The sequence below is a fragment of the Sinocyclocheilus anshuiensis genome, unplaced genomic scaffold, assembly GCF_001515605.1.
Source record: "Sinocyclocheilus anshuiensis isolate Anshui unplaced genomic scaffold, SAMN03320099.WGS_v1.1 scaffold62, whole genome shotgun sequence".
Taxonomy (NCBI): domain Eukaryota; kingdom Metazoa; phylum Chordata; class Actinopteri; order Cypriniformes; family Cyprinidae; genus Sinocyclocheilus; species Sinocyclocheilus anshuiensis.
This window is the reverse complement of record NW_015544180.1, coordinates 1362150-1379526: the sequence shown is the minus strand read 5'-3', so window position 1 is coordinate 1379526 and position 17377 is coordinate 1362150. Positions and strand designations below refer to the sequence as shown.

The window sequence follows — 17377 nt, the reverse complement described above, 5'->3', positions numbered from 1 at the left end:
ATGGCTCTGCTCTTCAGTGACGAAGAGTTCCAGCAGGCGTGGAGCGAACTGGACGAGCCGCAGCTGGACGGGGGCTGGGAGTTCTTCACCTAGACCATGGACGTCAAAATATACAGACTGTATAGCAAGGTGAATATAGCATGAGTGACAGTCAAAACAATGCAGCAAAGCAAAGAGTTTTCTGCTTTACAATGTATTATATAACATCACACATAACATAACATAACATACTAACTAACATGATGCAGTGGTTGCATTTGATTATTATTTTAAGCAAATTGCAGCACAAACTGCCCAAAGCATATATTCTTCTATATAATATTGAGCAGCATAGGCCTACTGTATATTATATAAGCTTCAAACTCATTGCAAAAGCACCAGCTAAAACTTAAACATATTCTTTACTTGTATTAAATGAAAAGTTAACTGAAATGAAAACAATAATTTCAGCTAGTTGCCAAGGCAGCATTCCACAATTTTTATTTAGTTTTACTTTATATACTAAACTGTGCTAACTAAAACAGACATAAAAATGAATAAAACTATATAAACATATATAAAACTGATAAAAATGACACGGGTACAAAAATGTAACATATTAAAATAAATGGATAATATAAAAATAAAAACAAATTCAAAATATTAATACAAATGATCTCAGTGATACTTAAATAACATTGTTGTGTTGTATAAAATAAACTGCATAATAGAGGAGACTGGGGCTAGTTGTAACATGTTGTCATAATCCATGTATTTTAATGACTTGAATATTTTGAATCAAAAGTCCAAATGCACACCTCTTTTCTCTAGCAGTTGCTGATTTGAATCAACATACACATCTAGTATTTAAATTGCAATAATTTTTTGTCAATTATTCGATCATCTTATTTTATAAATCTTTCTGTTATTAATTATGATGATTTTCAGTTTCTGAATTTTTCCACTTATTTTATTTTATTTTTTCCCATTTATCCTTCCACATTTTTCTTGTATTATTTTATAATTCATAATTGACTTATTGTTTTATATACCGTTTAATGACATGTTTCATTGTGACAACTTACCCCATTTAAGAAATTGGCTTTTGAAAATAAATGAACTCTGACAAATATTCACTGGAGTTGAAAATGTAACTATAAATGAGTATAGAAAATACTATGTGACATAATGAAATGGGCGAATCTGGTGACGGCGTAAAATGTTTCTGTTATATAATACTTCACTTTTTTGTCAATTATTCGATCATCTTATTTTATAAATCTTTCTGTTATTAATTATGATGATTTTCAGTTTCTGAATTTTTCCACTTATTTTATTTTATTTTTTCCCATTTATCCTTCCACATTTTTCTTGTATTATTTTATAATTCATAATTGACTTATTGTTTTATATACCGTTTAATGACATGTTTCATTGTGACAACTTACCCCATTTAAGAAATTGGCTTTTGAAAATAAATGAACTCTGACAAATATTCACTGTTGAAAATGTAACTATAAATGAGTATAGAAAATACTATGTGACATAATGAAATGGGCGAATCTGGTGACGGCGCAAAATGTTTCTGTTATATAATACTTCACACAATATATGTTATTCATCTGTTGCATAGCGTTTTATAAAATACATAGATAGCATTTAAAATTCTATAAGATAATTTGGTTCAGTTTGGTTGAAATGACTTCCACGCTCACCCATTAAAAGATCCAGATGTTAGCGATTTATAAGCAAAAGCATATAAGCAAAAGCAAGCATGACTGATGCATTCAAGAGATCCTGTCCGCATGCATCGGGATCAGTTTCCCCTCTCGTGCATTCATAACAGCGCACATATAAGCCATATATCATGATGCTTGTTCAGCATTACAGGCTCTGGCTGTCATCTGGGTCGTGTTTGTGATGCATTTTGTCTTTAATGTCATGTTCGGCAGGGTACATGTTTGTATGAGTACAAAGTGTTCGGTTCTCTGGCCAGCTGCGCTCCAGATCTCTGCGCAGATGTTTACATGGATCTGAACTACAGGAAACAGTGGGACTCGTATGTCAAAGGTAATTATTAGTGGGACTTGTTGATCTTTCACAACCAAACATCTTCATGAAACCATCATTCAGTGCTGGCTAGATTACTTACAAAGTGTAATCCGTTACTTGTTCCAAATTACATGACAAAAATTGTAGTTAGTAACGTAATCTGTTACATGACACAATTAAGGTAATATAATCAGACTACTTTTGGATTACTTTTAGATTACTTTCGACATAACCCGTTTATCACATTGATTTAAATAGGTTAATGTTGTGCTATATAGATATAAAAATGTAAAGAGAAAGAAAATATGTTCTATTTATTATTATTAACAACATGAAACCCGCATTACCCGCATCCCATGTGACCATTGACTAACGTCAGAGGATCATGAACATGCAAATATGTTACCTTAAAATCTCAGGAGGAATTTTAAGTAAATATATTACGTGAAAGAGGTTCAGCTGACAAAAATGTTTTGGAAATCCCTGCATTACACAAATACGAAATAACGTGAATTTGAATGTGTTTGTAATGTAATTGTAATATGTAATCATGCAATCAATAAAAAGTAACTGTAGTCTGATTACAAGTATTTTACAGTGTAATATAATCTAATTACAAGTACTTCATTTTTGGAGTCTGATTATGCAATCAGTTGCTACCCAGCACTGCCATCATTTCATTAAAATTCACCCTTCAGCCTCAGAGTTTAGTTAGTTTGAATCTCAGTTTTACTCGTAAGGCAGGCTTAGACAGATTCCTACGGTTGAAGAAGAGATTATAGTTGATACACCCATTTCTACAGCAGAACAACTCAAACTGACTTTTGTTATGGGTAAAAAAAGACAATAAATGTGAATTTATGCTTGTACTGGTGTTCATAATTACCACAGTTGGCTTTATGGAGCTCAAACAAATAATTTTTTTCCATATTTTGAAGCCGCTCCTGTTGCTGGTGGTCAAATGCATTCAGATATGCAGATAATTGGGCTTAAATGTGTCATATAGTTTAGTGTTTAGATTGATCCAGTGCTGTGTTTATTCAGTAGTTTGTTTGTGTGTAGATTGTGCTGTTGCTTGGTAGTGATGTGGTTAATACAGTTTAGCCACACAGGCCTTAATATATTGCCTTTCATGCAGTGTGTAATGTAGCTGTATGTGAATGTAAACAATCTGCAAAGTTGTAAAGCTGAAAGCGCATTATAAATAAATAAATAAATACTAACTGAAAGGAGTCGTTAGTAACTCGAATCTCACTTCCGTGACGGCTACACCTCAGGCGGTAACACATTTGCATAATGCGCGCCTATGTTCTACGTTGGCCGGCCATGAACAACTTGATCCCGCCCACAAACACGTCATTCTACTGACTGCTTCTCTAATCTCGGGGAGTTCTGGATTCACGAAATGCTTGCTGTTGAAAGCTGGATCAGTATCCTGTTTATTTGGACCAGCTGCTCCACTGAATCACAACCTGTAAGTATGATAAATAATAGATGTTTATATTTTCTACAGAGCGTTCAAAATATAGAACTACTGAAATAGGCGTATAGTTTCTGACACGCGATGTATGCCGTAGACCAATCACAACAGACTGGGCCATCTGACCAATCAGAGCAGAGCAGGCTCACGGAAAGGAGGGGTTTAGAGAGACTGAATCTGAACTGCTTCGAACGAATCGTTTGAGAATCGCTGGAAAATTAGGTGATATTAAATGCATATTTTGAGAAAACGAAAGCATTTTTTGACAAAACAATCAAGCAATTAACAAAGTAGATGTGTATTTTGATAGAATTTTTTATAGAAATGTTTAGGAACCTCTTCTGGGTCAAAAATGACCCGAATGCGTCATAAATAATTAAACCGGCTGTTTATGATACTGTACCTTCAATATTTCTGAATAAAAATGTTCTCTGTCCACAAACTGTAGTTCACCTTGTCATTCATCAGTAGTTTTACATATAGTTAATATGTCAATGTGGGTGGTCGTATGTTAATGAGCTTGTGGTTGTGATAGTATTAAATTGATGCTTTCTGAAAGAGTTGTTTTTGCAGTTTATTGTTAACAAATGGTCTGAACTGGCTAGACAAGGAGTTTTGCTCTGAAGTATTGTGAGTATTTTATTTCGTGAGATGACCGTTTAAATGAAGTTAACGTTGGAAATCATCACTGTGGAGCTCATTCTGTTCTCTCTGGATCTGAGAACTATTAAACCATCTTTAAAAATCACTTCGGTCCATGTTTGTGCTCTGGTTCGAGACATTAAATCTTTTTTCACTGTCCAAAATATCTGTTGTATGTCACTGGTGATCTCTTTCATATTGCATTATGTATTTTAACAATACTTTTTTCTCATCCTTGACTTGTTTTGTAGTTGCATGAGCGTGCATTTGTTGAGAAACTGTATAATTAAGAAAACCAGCTCTTTAGTTTGTCTCAGTTTTTAAGATGTGACGTGGTAGGGTGGTGTATTTCCCGCAAACACAAATGGAGCATGAATGTGTGTGTGTGTGTGTGGGTGGAGTGGCGTTTTATTAGAAACACATCTCTGGCTCCAGACATGCATGTGTTTGAGCTGATCTTTCATGAAGAGCCTCATGCGTTTGTGCTGCAGTCCTGATGGATGTGCGCTTTTCCTGTGGGTGTTTGTTTGTGACTAACTCTCCAGAAATCCCACCCAAACCCTGCTTTATACACACAGCAGCACAAACCGACCTCCAGCTCTCAATTGCATAACAGGTGTTTATGGTTTTTATGATTTTGCACCCCAGTGTCATTGTTTTCTTAAAATAAACTCTTCAGTCAAACTGCAGGACTTGTTTGGTTCTTTCTTCTGAACATCTTGTCATGTTCAGTGTCTCTTTTCTCTGTAGTTTTGCCTGGCTGATGTGTAATTTCACTGAACGCACATCTCTGTGTTGTGTAATTTTACTCGTGCTTTGTCTTTTAATCACTGGTATGAATATTGGGTCGGACCACCAGAGCAGTGAAATGTGGTTTGTGTTAAATTGGTCAAGAATCGCTTGTGATTACAATCACACATAAACGCCTTCGCCTCCACCCTTGTTTGGCGAATATGTCATCTTTTTCATGCTAGACACACCCGTGAACCGTTCAGACCTTGAAAAACATGCCTGTGTGCCTATTGAGAAACTATAACAGTTTTTTATTATTATTTTCAATCCATTTTTATTTTTATATTTTCTGTTGGTTAAAGTTTTAGTAATTTTTGGTGTGTTTTTGGCAACTAGCTAAAATAAAATATTTTTTATGTTTTATTTTATTTATATTTATTTAAGTTTATTTTCTGTTTTTATTTTAAGTTTAGTTACAGCTTTAGTAATGTTGTTGTGTGTTTTTGTAATTTCTATTAGTTTTTTAGCAACTAGCTAAAATAAAATATTTATTTGTAAGGCAAGTTTATTTATATAGCACATTTCATACACAATGGTAATTCAAAGTGCTTTACATAAAAGAAAAGAAAATAATAATAAAAAAAATAATCACAACAATAAAATAAGGAATTTAAAAACTTTGAAAATGATTTAAAAATTGATTTAAGAGGTTTAAAATGAATTTAAAACAGTTAAGAATAGAAAATGATTATACATAAAATATAGTGCAATCAGTTCGGACATTGCACAGTGCTCATTCAATAAATGCACAGCTTAACAGATGAGTTTTGAGTCTGCATTTAAATGTGACTAATTCAGAATTTAAGCGAATATCATTTATTATCTTAATGAGCGCTGTCTCTGTGCTGTGATGCGGTCTGAAACCAGATTGAAAATTGTCCAGGTACCCATTTGAGTTTTAGTATTTGTTCAGCTGATTAAAGACTACCTTTTCAAGAATCTTGCCTATAAAAGGAAGATTTGATATTGGTCTATAATTGCTCAAAATGTTGTTATCAAGATTGCTCTTTTTCAGAAGGGGTTTAACAACTGCAGTTTTCAGGGCGTTTGGAAAAGTCCCAGAAAGAAGTGAGGTGTCCAACACTTCTAAGAGATCTGCTTCTAAACAGTTAAGCACCCTTTTGAAAAAATGTGTGGGAAGTGTGTCAAGATAGCAGGTTGACGATTTAAGCTATCATTCTTCCCCACATGGATGATGATTCGATTTGCAGTCTTGTGCTTCATCAGAATTTTCCAAAGTTCCTTGTTCACATCAGAGACGGTTGCTTGAGGAAGGCAGCATGTTGTTGTAGTCCTACTTATGTTTCTGATATTGGAGTCGCGCACTATCAGAGTCCTGGGCTCGGCTGCTTTCTGAGCTGAAAGCCGCTGTCTGCTCGACCTTGAGCGCCTGTTAGTAGCAATGTTAGCTGCTGGCTGATCCAATCCATGTTTAATCACATTTGGGGATTCCTCACCCGCATTCATTAATGCTTCAAATCTGTTCTCAAGATGTATAGGGGGTGGTAGAATCCCAGTGTTTGCAAGCCTGGACATAGCCGGCTGCTGGCAGATCCGATCCATGTTTAATCACATTTGGGGATTCCTCACCCACATTCATTAATGCTTCAAATCTGTTTTCAAGATGTATAGGGGGTGGTAGAATACTAGTATTCACAAGCCTTGTCATAGCCAAATCTAGGGTAGAGGATGCTACGGCAGCAATACGAGAAACTCGTGACAATCTGATCTCTCTACTGCCTTTGGGTCTCACTCCCTCTTTGTGCCATCGATTAGTGTGACAATCAGTTTCGGCGTTCATGGAACTCACCGGCTGTATGCTGAGGGTGTCCGTGACGATGGTCTGCTGAGTGTTCTGCCTGTTTTGGAAGTCCAGCAAGTAACTTTGTTTCAAGAACCGCAATCCTTTGTAGATGTTTGCAGCAGTTCATGCAGCAAGTAGATTAAACAGGAGGAATTTTCTTTCTCTTCTGTTTGAATGTGGGCAGCTGTGTTAAATCTTAGAAAAATCAGAGAAAAGTACAGAAATAGGGAGCAAAGTGCAGAGCAGTAAGCAAGAACGTCCGAACGGTAGCGAAGCCGGAAGCTAACAGATTGAAAATTGTAATATTTTTTTTATTTTATTTATATTTATTTAAGTTTATTTTCTTTATTTTAAATTTAGTTACAGTTTTAGGAATTTTGTTTTGTGTTGTTGTCATTTGTATTATTATTATTATTATTATTATTATTATTATTATTTTAATATGTCCATGTAGTTTTAATATTTTTTTAATTAATTGTAGTTATTTTAGTACATTGTGTCAAACTAAATTAAAATGAGAAATTTTGCCTTTGCAATTAGTGGAATTATTTTTTATATATTTTATTTCTGCTAAATTTTATTGTATTTTCTGTTTTCATTTAAATTTTTAAGTTTTAGTTTTCTTCTGTTTTTATTTTATCATGTTTATTTGTTCTTTCATATGTTTAATATGTTTTGTTGTTGTTGTTTTTATATGTATTGTTTTTATTAATTTAAAATTTGTTTTAGTTATAGTTATTTTAGTACATTAAGTTGGGAAATGAGAAATGTTGCCTTGGCAATTATTTGAAATAAAATGTGTTTATTATTATTATTATTATTATTATTTTCAGTTAAAGCTTATTGTGTTTTCATTGTAATTTTAGTTAAGGTTATAGTAATTTTGTTAAAATATAAACTGAAATATATTAAATATTAGTTTGTTTTGAATTCAAGTGTTTCATAATATGAAACTGTTATTGCACAGATGTAATGTTTGCGACGCCCAGCATTTACATTCAAAAGTGTTTTTCCTCACTAGCCTCCACACTTGTGGGATGATGTTTAGATCTTAGATACTGGACCTGGACTGAGGGAATTGCTCCCATTAGAGTAAGAGTTCAGTAGAGGTTCAGGTCTGGGTTTAATGCAGGTCAGCCAAGTTCTTCAACACTAGACTACATGAATGTCACTCTGTATCATGCTGGAAGAGAAAAGGATCCTCGCTGAACTCTTGCCACAAAACTGGAAGCACACAGTGTCTCTAAAATGACATTTAATAGGGTTGCATTAAGATTCATTCACACTGGAAATAAGATGCCTTGTTAAACCTGGTAGAAACATATTTTCCCCTTCTAGTGTAGTGTAGATTTAATTTGTAAAATATTTTATTATCCAAATTAGGATAATAAGCTTTTTTATGTTATATAAGTCAGAAGTCAGAAAGTATGAAAGAGCTTTATTACACACACACACACACACACACACACACACACACACTGTTCTTGTGCCTGGCTGTTCTGGTGGTTGGTGCTTTGTAGCACCAACCAGAGGGCAACAGCTCGAAGAGAGAGTGGGCTGGGTGTGAGGGGTCTAAAGTGATTTTTTTAGCCCTTTTCCTCTCTCTGGAGGTGTAAAGATCTTGGAGTTTGGGCAGGGGAGCACCAATGATCCTCTCAGCAGTCCTGATTGTCCGTTGTAGTCTCCTGAAGTCTGATTTGGTAGCTGAACTAAATCAGACAGTTATGGATGAACACAGGACGGACTCAATGATGGCCGAGTAGAACTGTGTGAGCAGTGTGTGCTGATCGTGAGAGTCTTGGATGTTAGTTTCCCCAGCCTCACTAGCTGCTGCCTGTCTGCCAGGAAGCTGGTGATCCATTGACAAATTGGGGTGGGCACAGAGAGCTGGGTCAGTTTGTCTGAGAGAAGGTCAGGCATGATGGTATTGAAGGCCGAACTGAAGCCTACAAACAAGATCCTTGCGTAAGTCCCAGGTCTATCAAGATGTTGCAGAACATAATGCAGTACCATATTGACTGCATCATCCACAGACCAGTTTGCTCTGTAGGCAAACTGAAGAGGATCCAGCAAGGGTCCAGTGATGTCCTTCAGATAGGCCAGGATCAGTCTCTCAAATGACTTCATGACTACAAATGTGAGAGCAAAGCTTTCTTTGTCTTCTGCTTTCTGAAGACCCGGCTCACATCCTGTACACAGACCTTAAGTGCAGGTTGAATGGTGGGGGAGGGAGGGAGAGGGGTTGCGGGGGGGGGGAATTGTAGGTGTGAATTGCAGATCAGAGCGGGTGTGGGGTGAGAGACTGGGCTTTTCAAACTGGCAGTAAAACGCATTCAGATCGTCAGCCAGTTATTGATTCTCCACAGACTGTCGGGGTGGTGTCTTGTACTTAGTGATGTTCCTCAGACAAGTCCATCCTGATGTCGGGTCGTTGGCTGAAAACTTTTCAGAGTAGCTTTTTTTAGCCACTCTGATCTCCTCTGTTAGTCTGTTTCTGGTTATAGGTTATTTAATTAATTTTTAAAGCATTTTTTTACATTTAATTTCTAGAAAATGTTGCTATATTGTGATGTGTAACATCTACCTTGATGTAAAATTATTCATACAGTGATCGATTTTGGTCGTATCACCCATTGCTGCCTCACCTTTCACTCTTGTGTGTGTGTGTGTGTGAACTCACTCTCTCTCTTTCTCTCTCTCTCTCTCTCTCTCTCTGTGTGTGCATGTATAGTATGTGAACTCACTCTGTGTGTGTGTGTGTGTGTGTGTGTGTGTGTGTGTGTGTCTGGTTTGTCCTCAGAGCTGAATGAGAAAGACTACGGCGGACAGAAAGCCATATACTGGGAGGTGAAATATCCATTACCTCTGTCCAACAGGGATGTATCCTACCAACACACTTCATGCACATAAAAATACAATTTGTGTGTGGGAATAGACAGATTAATGTGAAAATAACAATATTAATATAAAATAATATTTCTCCATTTATAATATTTAATTCAAATAAGTGTAATACATAAATATTTCCAATAATTTTTTTTCCATGTATGATAGAAACACAATAAACAATATATTTTAACAATACAAAACAAATTGTGATTTCCATTTACAGTTTGTCAGATTTACTGTAATTGCATTTCAGTTGAATTTAAATGATTTCAAATAAACTCAAATCAACCTCAAATACAAAAATAATAAATAAATATACACAGTGGAGATCGAAATTAGAGAACAATCTATAAATACTAGATTTTTTTTCTGAAATATTGTTAATCTTCATCGCTCAAAATGTAAAGGAATATTAGCTGTAGGTATACCACTGTTAACATGTTTGACAAAATAACCAAGGAATTTCAACAAAAACCTTTATTGTGTGGAAAACAGTGATCAAAATTAGAGAACAGTAACCACTGTAGCACGAAAGAAGATTACATCTAAAATTTTGGAGGGTTACAGCTGTCAGTGTGTGTGTGTGTGTGTGTGTGTGTGTGTGTGTGTGTGTCTGGTTTGTCCTCAGAGCTGAATGAGAAAGACTACGGCGGACAGAAAGCCATATACTGGGAGGTGAAATATCCATTACCTCTGTCCAACAGGGATGTATCCTACCAACACACTTCATGCACATAAAAATACAATTTGTGTGTGGGAATAGACAGATTAATGTGAAAATAACAATATTAATATAAAATAATATTTCTCCATTTATAATATTTAATTCAAATAAGTGTAATACATAAATATTTCCAATAATTTTTTTTCCATGTATGATAGAAACACAATAAACAATATATTTTAACAATACAAAACAAATTGTGATTTCCATTTACAGTTTGTCAGATTTACTGTAATTGCATTTCAGTTGAATTTAAATGATTTCAAATAAACTCAAATCAACCTCAAATACAAAAATAATAAATAAATATACACAGTGGAGATCGAAATTAGAGAACAATCTATAAATACTAGATATTTTTTCTGAAATATTGTTAATCTTCATCGCTCAAAATGTAAAAGAATATTAGCTGTAGGTATACCACTGTTAACATGTTTGACAAAATAACCAAGGAATTTCAACAAAAACCTTTATTGTGTGGAAAACAGTGATCAAAATTAGAGAACAGTAACCACTGTAGCACGAAAGAAGATTACATCTAAAATTTTGGAGGGTTACAGCTGTCAGAAATGTAGTAGTAAGTGTAGAGGCTCCTGCTTTGAATGACTTCAGCACATCTGCAGCCGCAGAATATCTCTAGTTTCTCACACTGCGCTGGTGTGATCTTGGTCCACTCTTCTTTCAGTCTCTTAGTTCTATAACTGTACTGCCCTACAAAGGCAAAAGACCTTAACTCGCTAGAGTGTGAAACTGAGAAAAATGACTTTAACGTTTTTTAATTAATTATAGGTAGGACACTGGAAATTTAACAATTAGATGTTTTAGTAATAAAAATTATCTACATTAAAAAATTGTGAGCGCAAACTTGATTTTTACCCCTATTTTGAAGTTAATGTACTCTGCCTTTGCATTGTCTGCAAAACGTGAGAAGTCACACCAAGGCAAAAGTCAGTAACTTCCACATTATCAATATTTGGTTGCTGATCACCATTTACAAAATCGTTATATTAACACCTGTATAAAATCTAGTGATCATGGGCTATCTCATATAGACTATTGCATACAGTAATGTGACTGTATTCATTTTTTTTTTTTTTTACCGTAACAATCAGACTAAAAGTTAAACATGTGAGTGGATACCAATTTATTTGCTATGCTTATTAACGTAAAAGAATGCTAGACATTTTGCTATGCAATTATTGCAATTAATAACTCAATTTGAGCATTCCAAACAAAGTAAAAGAGCCGTAACTGGTGTTATACAGTGTTCTGCCTTGGTTTCTCCGGGGCTTTCCGAAGTTACGGTTGAGACGACCCATTATTTTCTTGGAAAAACAACGAAATTGACTCAAGATACTTATGCACGTGATAAAGGATGTCTTGAATGTCCCAAAAATATAAATTACTAATTTTCGACAAAAATTGAAGTTATGGTCTTTTGCCTTTGCACAGCAGTGTAGTGGTTTCTTAGTCCTAACTTTGTCGCCAATGATTTTCCAGAGATTTTCAATCGGGTTTAGTCAGGACTCTGGGCCGTCCATTTCATTATTTCAATGTTTTCAGCTGCTGTACCTATTTTGCAGTGTGACAGGAGCATTTTCTTGCATTTGCATGCACCTGCCATGTAGCTGTACAAGAGGCCCAACTCCTGCTGCAGAAAACATTCCTCAAACCATGACACTTCCCCCTCCACCTTTCACTGACTTCTTTATGCACTCGGGCTTCAATCTTTCCTCAGTTTGACACCAAACATAATGTTTCCCATCTGACCCAAATAAATTAAACTTGCTCTCATCACTAAAGTGAACTTTTTACCTTTTTAGTTCTCCTCTCTTCACACAACATGCTCCTCAGCAAAGGTGAGTCTAGCCTTTTGATTCTTTCTGCTGATGAGAGGCTTGGTCGCTGCAAACTGCGCTTTCAGTCCGACTTCTCTTAAACAGATCTTTACCCTATTCAGTGTTCAACGGGTGAGCAATTCCAGCTGCCGTGCTGAACCGATTCCCCAATGAGATTCTCAGCATTGTCCTGTCTTCTTGTGCATTTGTCTTATGTGGACGACCATCCTTTTTGGGGGACTTGAATTAATTGGTGTCATTGTAAAGCTGCAATATTTGAGAAATCTCAGATTTGGAACGACCAGCTTCTCTTGCAGTGGCTGAAAGTGTCACTCTCTTTGGCCTTCATCTGGACCGCCTCCTGTCACAGGCTTTCAGTCATCATCTTAGAGCAGCCCGCCATCTTGCAATCTCAGTGAAAATTAGAGGAATGTTTCCAGTTAATTAGGGTTTGTCATATAATTAAGGAAATTGGCACCAGGTGCCAGATTAACACCAATAACTTAAGTGTTCTTTAATTTTGATCAGAGTTCTTTTTCAAATATCTCATTTAAGTTTTTTATACTGTGCTTCAGAATACAATTAATTTATGAAATATGCCCTTCTGTTAGGATAACTTCAAATAGTACTAAGCAGTGACCTTGACATTTAGGAAATTGGTTCTCTAATTTTGATCTCCACTGTATACATACATTTATTGTGAAAAAATATTATTATACATTTTTATATGATTATAATTAGGATTATAAATTATATTCTAAATTAATATATAAGTATATATTATTATATTAATACAATATATTATATCTATTTTGACAATAGAAAAACTAATTGTGTTTTCCATTTATAGTGTCAGATGTACTGTAATTGAATCTCAGTTATTTGAAATATATTTTCAGCTTGAGCAATTATGACACATAAGCTTAAATCAACCTCAAATACAAAAGTAGAAATCATAACAGGTTTCTTTCTCTTTTGTCCCCATCAATATAGAGCAGACCCAAATCACAAATGCGTTTCTTGTAGTATTTCTTTATATTAATAGTTATTAATATTCATAGTTGATAACCAAAATCAAAAGTAATCTCCTCTAGACTCCACTATAAAAGTGTTGGGCTGCATTTGTCTGTCAGTGAGCCCTTAACTCTCTGCAGTATGTGTATGTGCGGGAGCGCCGGGATCTGGACGTGGGAGGACGTGAGATCTGGGTGGTTTTAGCCAAAAGCTGGTCCGTGCCTCAGTGTCCAGAGAAGAAAGGCGTGATCCGGGTTTAAGACTACAAACAGAGTCTGGCCATGGAAAGCGACTGCTCCGGCAGCACCAAAGGTACAAACTGAAGCACACTCAACCAGAGCTGATTTAGTGCATGATTTAGACTGTATAGTAACCAGATACAATGCGATAAAGTCACAATTCAATCTCATCGACCCGAAAATCCTGCTGCATTTGATTTATTTGTTTGGCGTTGTTTTGTTCAGCTTGTTCAGAGGTTTTCACCTACATTTGAGTGCAGTCACTTGTATTTTCTAGGCATATAAAAATATTTTGTGTTTCAAGCAAATCTGTAATGATGATCATTTTTTTCATTTCATGCTGAAGCTGAATGAATAACAACAGCGTTTGTTTTGAATCATATTGCAGTGTTTATGAACTACTTTGACAATCCTGGAGGAATGATACCAACGTGGCTGGTGAACTGGGCAGCGAAGGTGAGGATGCTGTAGAGTTATGTCATATTCATGTAATCAGTGATGAGTCGAGTGTGTTGATGGATGTGTTTTGCTCTCAGACAGGCGTCCCTGCCTTTCTCACCGACATGAAGAAGGCCTGCAGTAACTACAGCAGCTACTGCAAGAACAACAAGTGATGCACGTGTGAGCGTCCTCACTTTCTCTGCTTCTGTTTCCTGTCAGGAGGGCATTCTGGGTAGACATACTGCTGTTTCTATGGTCATTGGAGAAAATGTGTCTGGAGTCCTTCATTATTGTTTTTGTTTTATTATCTTAACTATACAAACGTCTGTTAAAGAATCAAATTAATCCAGCTTCCTGTTGAACTTTAGCTGGAAGTTAGGGCTAATTTGAGTTTGGAACATTTGTTTTAAAGTAATATAGTTTCATCATAGCACTTTAATTATGTCATTTGTGAATGTATGAAAACATGAATTAACCTCTTTATGTTGTATGCACAAAATCAATCGATAAGCCTTCCTGAAGTCTCTTCTGCTCACCAAGGTTGCATTTATTTGATCACAAATACAGTAAAAACAGTAAAATTGTGAAATATTACTGTTAAATATTATTCTATGTAAATATATTGTAAAATGTAATTTATTGCTGTGATCAAAGCCGAATTTTCAGCATAATTTCTCCAGTCTTCAGCATGTCATGATCCTTCAGAAATCATTTCTATGATTATTAGCTATTATTATTGGTGCTCAGTTATTAATGGCTAATATTTTTGTGGCTACATTTTTTCAGGTTTTTTTGATGAATCGAACGTTCGAACGAGCAACATTTATTTAAAATCTTAATCTTTTGTAACAAAAATGTATTTACGGTCAATTTGATCAATTTAATGCATCCTTGCTTAAAAATAAAACTTTAGAATTGTCCAGTGTCCACAAAAATATGAAACAGCACAACTGTTTTCAACAATTGATAATAATGATAATAATAAATGTTAGCATATTATAATGATTTCTGAAGGATCATGTGACACTGATGACTGGAGTAATGATGCTGAAAATTCAGCTTTGATCACAGGAATAAATTACATTTTAAAATATTGTCACATAGAAAACACTTATTTTTAATTGTAATAGTATTTCACAATTTTTACTGTATTTTAGATCAAATAAATGCAGCCTTGGTGAGCAGAAGAGACTTCTTTCAAAAACATTTAAGATATAGTAAGTAAAAAATAGTAAGAATTAAGTGTCCAAGTAAGCAAGAGGGTCGCAGTATGTGATCTGAATAGTTATATTATATAGCTCTGAACACACAATTGAACACAATCATGCACGTACTGTATATATTACAAGACATTTTAGCATGTACTGGTGCTGAATGAGTCCCTGCTCCTTCCCATGAGCCTCTGCAGATTGGGCGAGATGGATTGTAGTGATCCAGCGCCCTCTGCAGGCGAATGGACGGGGACACTGAAGTTCACTCTGATTTTATTTTAATGGTCGATGCCGTTTTTACCTGTTAATGTAACTTGCTGTATATTGGGGAATGTAATTATATTTCTGATACTTTTCAGGTACCTTTAAACAGAAATTACTAGCAGGATCCTGCATGAATCACATGTAAGTAAATTATTAGAAAACAGAAATATATGTATGAGCATTTGCATGGAAAATATTATGCCTGTATTCACGTCTGAAATCAAAATTGTGTGCCGTTTACATGTTAATGCTGAGCACAGAAAAATTTGGTTGTTGAAATATAATTTTGACATGAAAAATCTTTCTTATAATTATAATCAAGACTATTAAATGTCAGATTTCTGCAGTTCAGATATGCAAAATGAACATGGGACTGCATGAATCTGAATGTTGTGGTGAATGAATGATGTGTTTGATACTCTAACAGCAATTTAAAAAGCACTTCGATGCAATACAGTTAATATCTGCTGGTGTTTACGGACATGTTTTTTTTGTAGGAAATAGAGATTATATTCATAGGAAATGAAGTGACATTGCCTTTGACTCTGTTTTGACACTCCGTGGTTTCATTGTCTTTTGGGGTATTGTTTTCCTCTGGTTCTGTTGTTTTGTTTTTTTTGGCATCTACCTCTTAAACTCACAGTGCTGAAAATGGAAAAATGTTGCCTGTACATTCTTCCTCCACCTGTTTATTATTGCAAACGTTTTATTGCAATAAACTGGTATTTTGCCTTTGAATGCAGTTCAAGAATTATCATTTTTTTTATTAGTTTAAGAATTGTTAAAAAAACTGCACATAAATGTTTATATAACAAAATGATAATGGATTTGAGTTCAAACGTTGAATATTCATTCTGTACAGTATTTTCTAGCCTAAACTGAATGTAGTTGTTGTGGCGATAACACTTTATTTGAAGGTGTCCTTGTTACATGTTACATGTACTTACTATTATAATAACAATTAATTATGCATAATTACATGCAAGTAACCCTAAGCCAAACCAAATCCTTACCCTAACCATATAATAAGTACATGTCGTTAATTAATATTACTCAGTACTTACATGTATAATTACACTGTAACAAGGACACCTTAAAATAAAGTGTAACCGTTGTGGCTCTACCTGCAGGTCAGTAGTGTAATTACATATGTAATTACATATAATTATTACATACATATATACACACACACACACACACACACACACACACACACACACACACACACATATATATATATATATATATATGTACATCAAGTTAAATTAAAATGAGAAATGTGGCAACTAGCTGAAATATTATTATTTTTTCATTAGTACATTATTAGGGTTTCTTGGGTATATTTATATGGTAAATCAGTTTACCATACCAGACATTATTTTCATGATTGTCGAGCACATTTATCTTCCAAATTCTTATTACTGTAATTTTGCAGGATATTTAATTTTTGAATTTGTTTATATATATTTTTATATTATTTTCAAAGGCGATTCTCATTAATATTACTATAATTTTTTTTAATTATCAGAAATAACAGCGACATAAATTCTATATTATTTAAATACTATAGATAAATAGATCTACAAAACTCCTTAGCAACTGCATAATGCCATAGCAACCAGCCAAATAACCTTAGCAACCACCCAGAACACCTTAGCAACCACAAAGCAATGCCCTAGCAACCAAACACCTTAGCAAACATCCAGATACCTTAGCAACTGAATAGCAATGCCTAGCATCCAGTCAAAACACCTTAGCAACTGCCTAGCAATGTCCTAGCAACCAGTCAAAATACTTTAGGAACAGCCCATAATATATTAATGTAATTTATTTTTCACTTTGTGCTGTCATGAAAATAATGTCAAAACTTTACAAAAAAAAAAGTTTTCATTAATGTATAATATAATTTCTTATTTTTTCATTTTATTCTGGGGTTACATGTAACCTTGACAGGCTTTGTGAGATCAACCCTTGTGTGTGTTTTTCTTGGCTGAGCTCTTAATGCATG

General features: G+C 34.7%; 1 pseudogene; it reads left to right on the top strand.

Annotated features, from left to right (window-relative positions):
* LOC107696326 (phosphatidylcholine transfer protein-like) lies at window positions 1-14067 on the top strand (annotated as a pseudogene).
* The last annotated feature ends 3310 nt before the right edge of the window (window positions 14068-17377 follow it).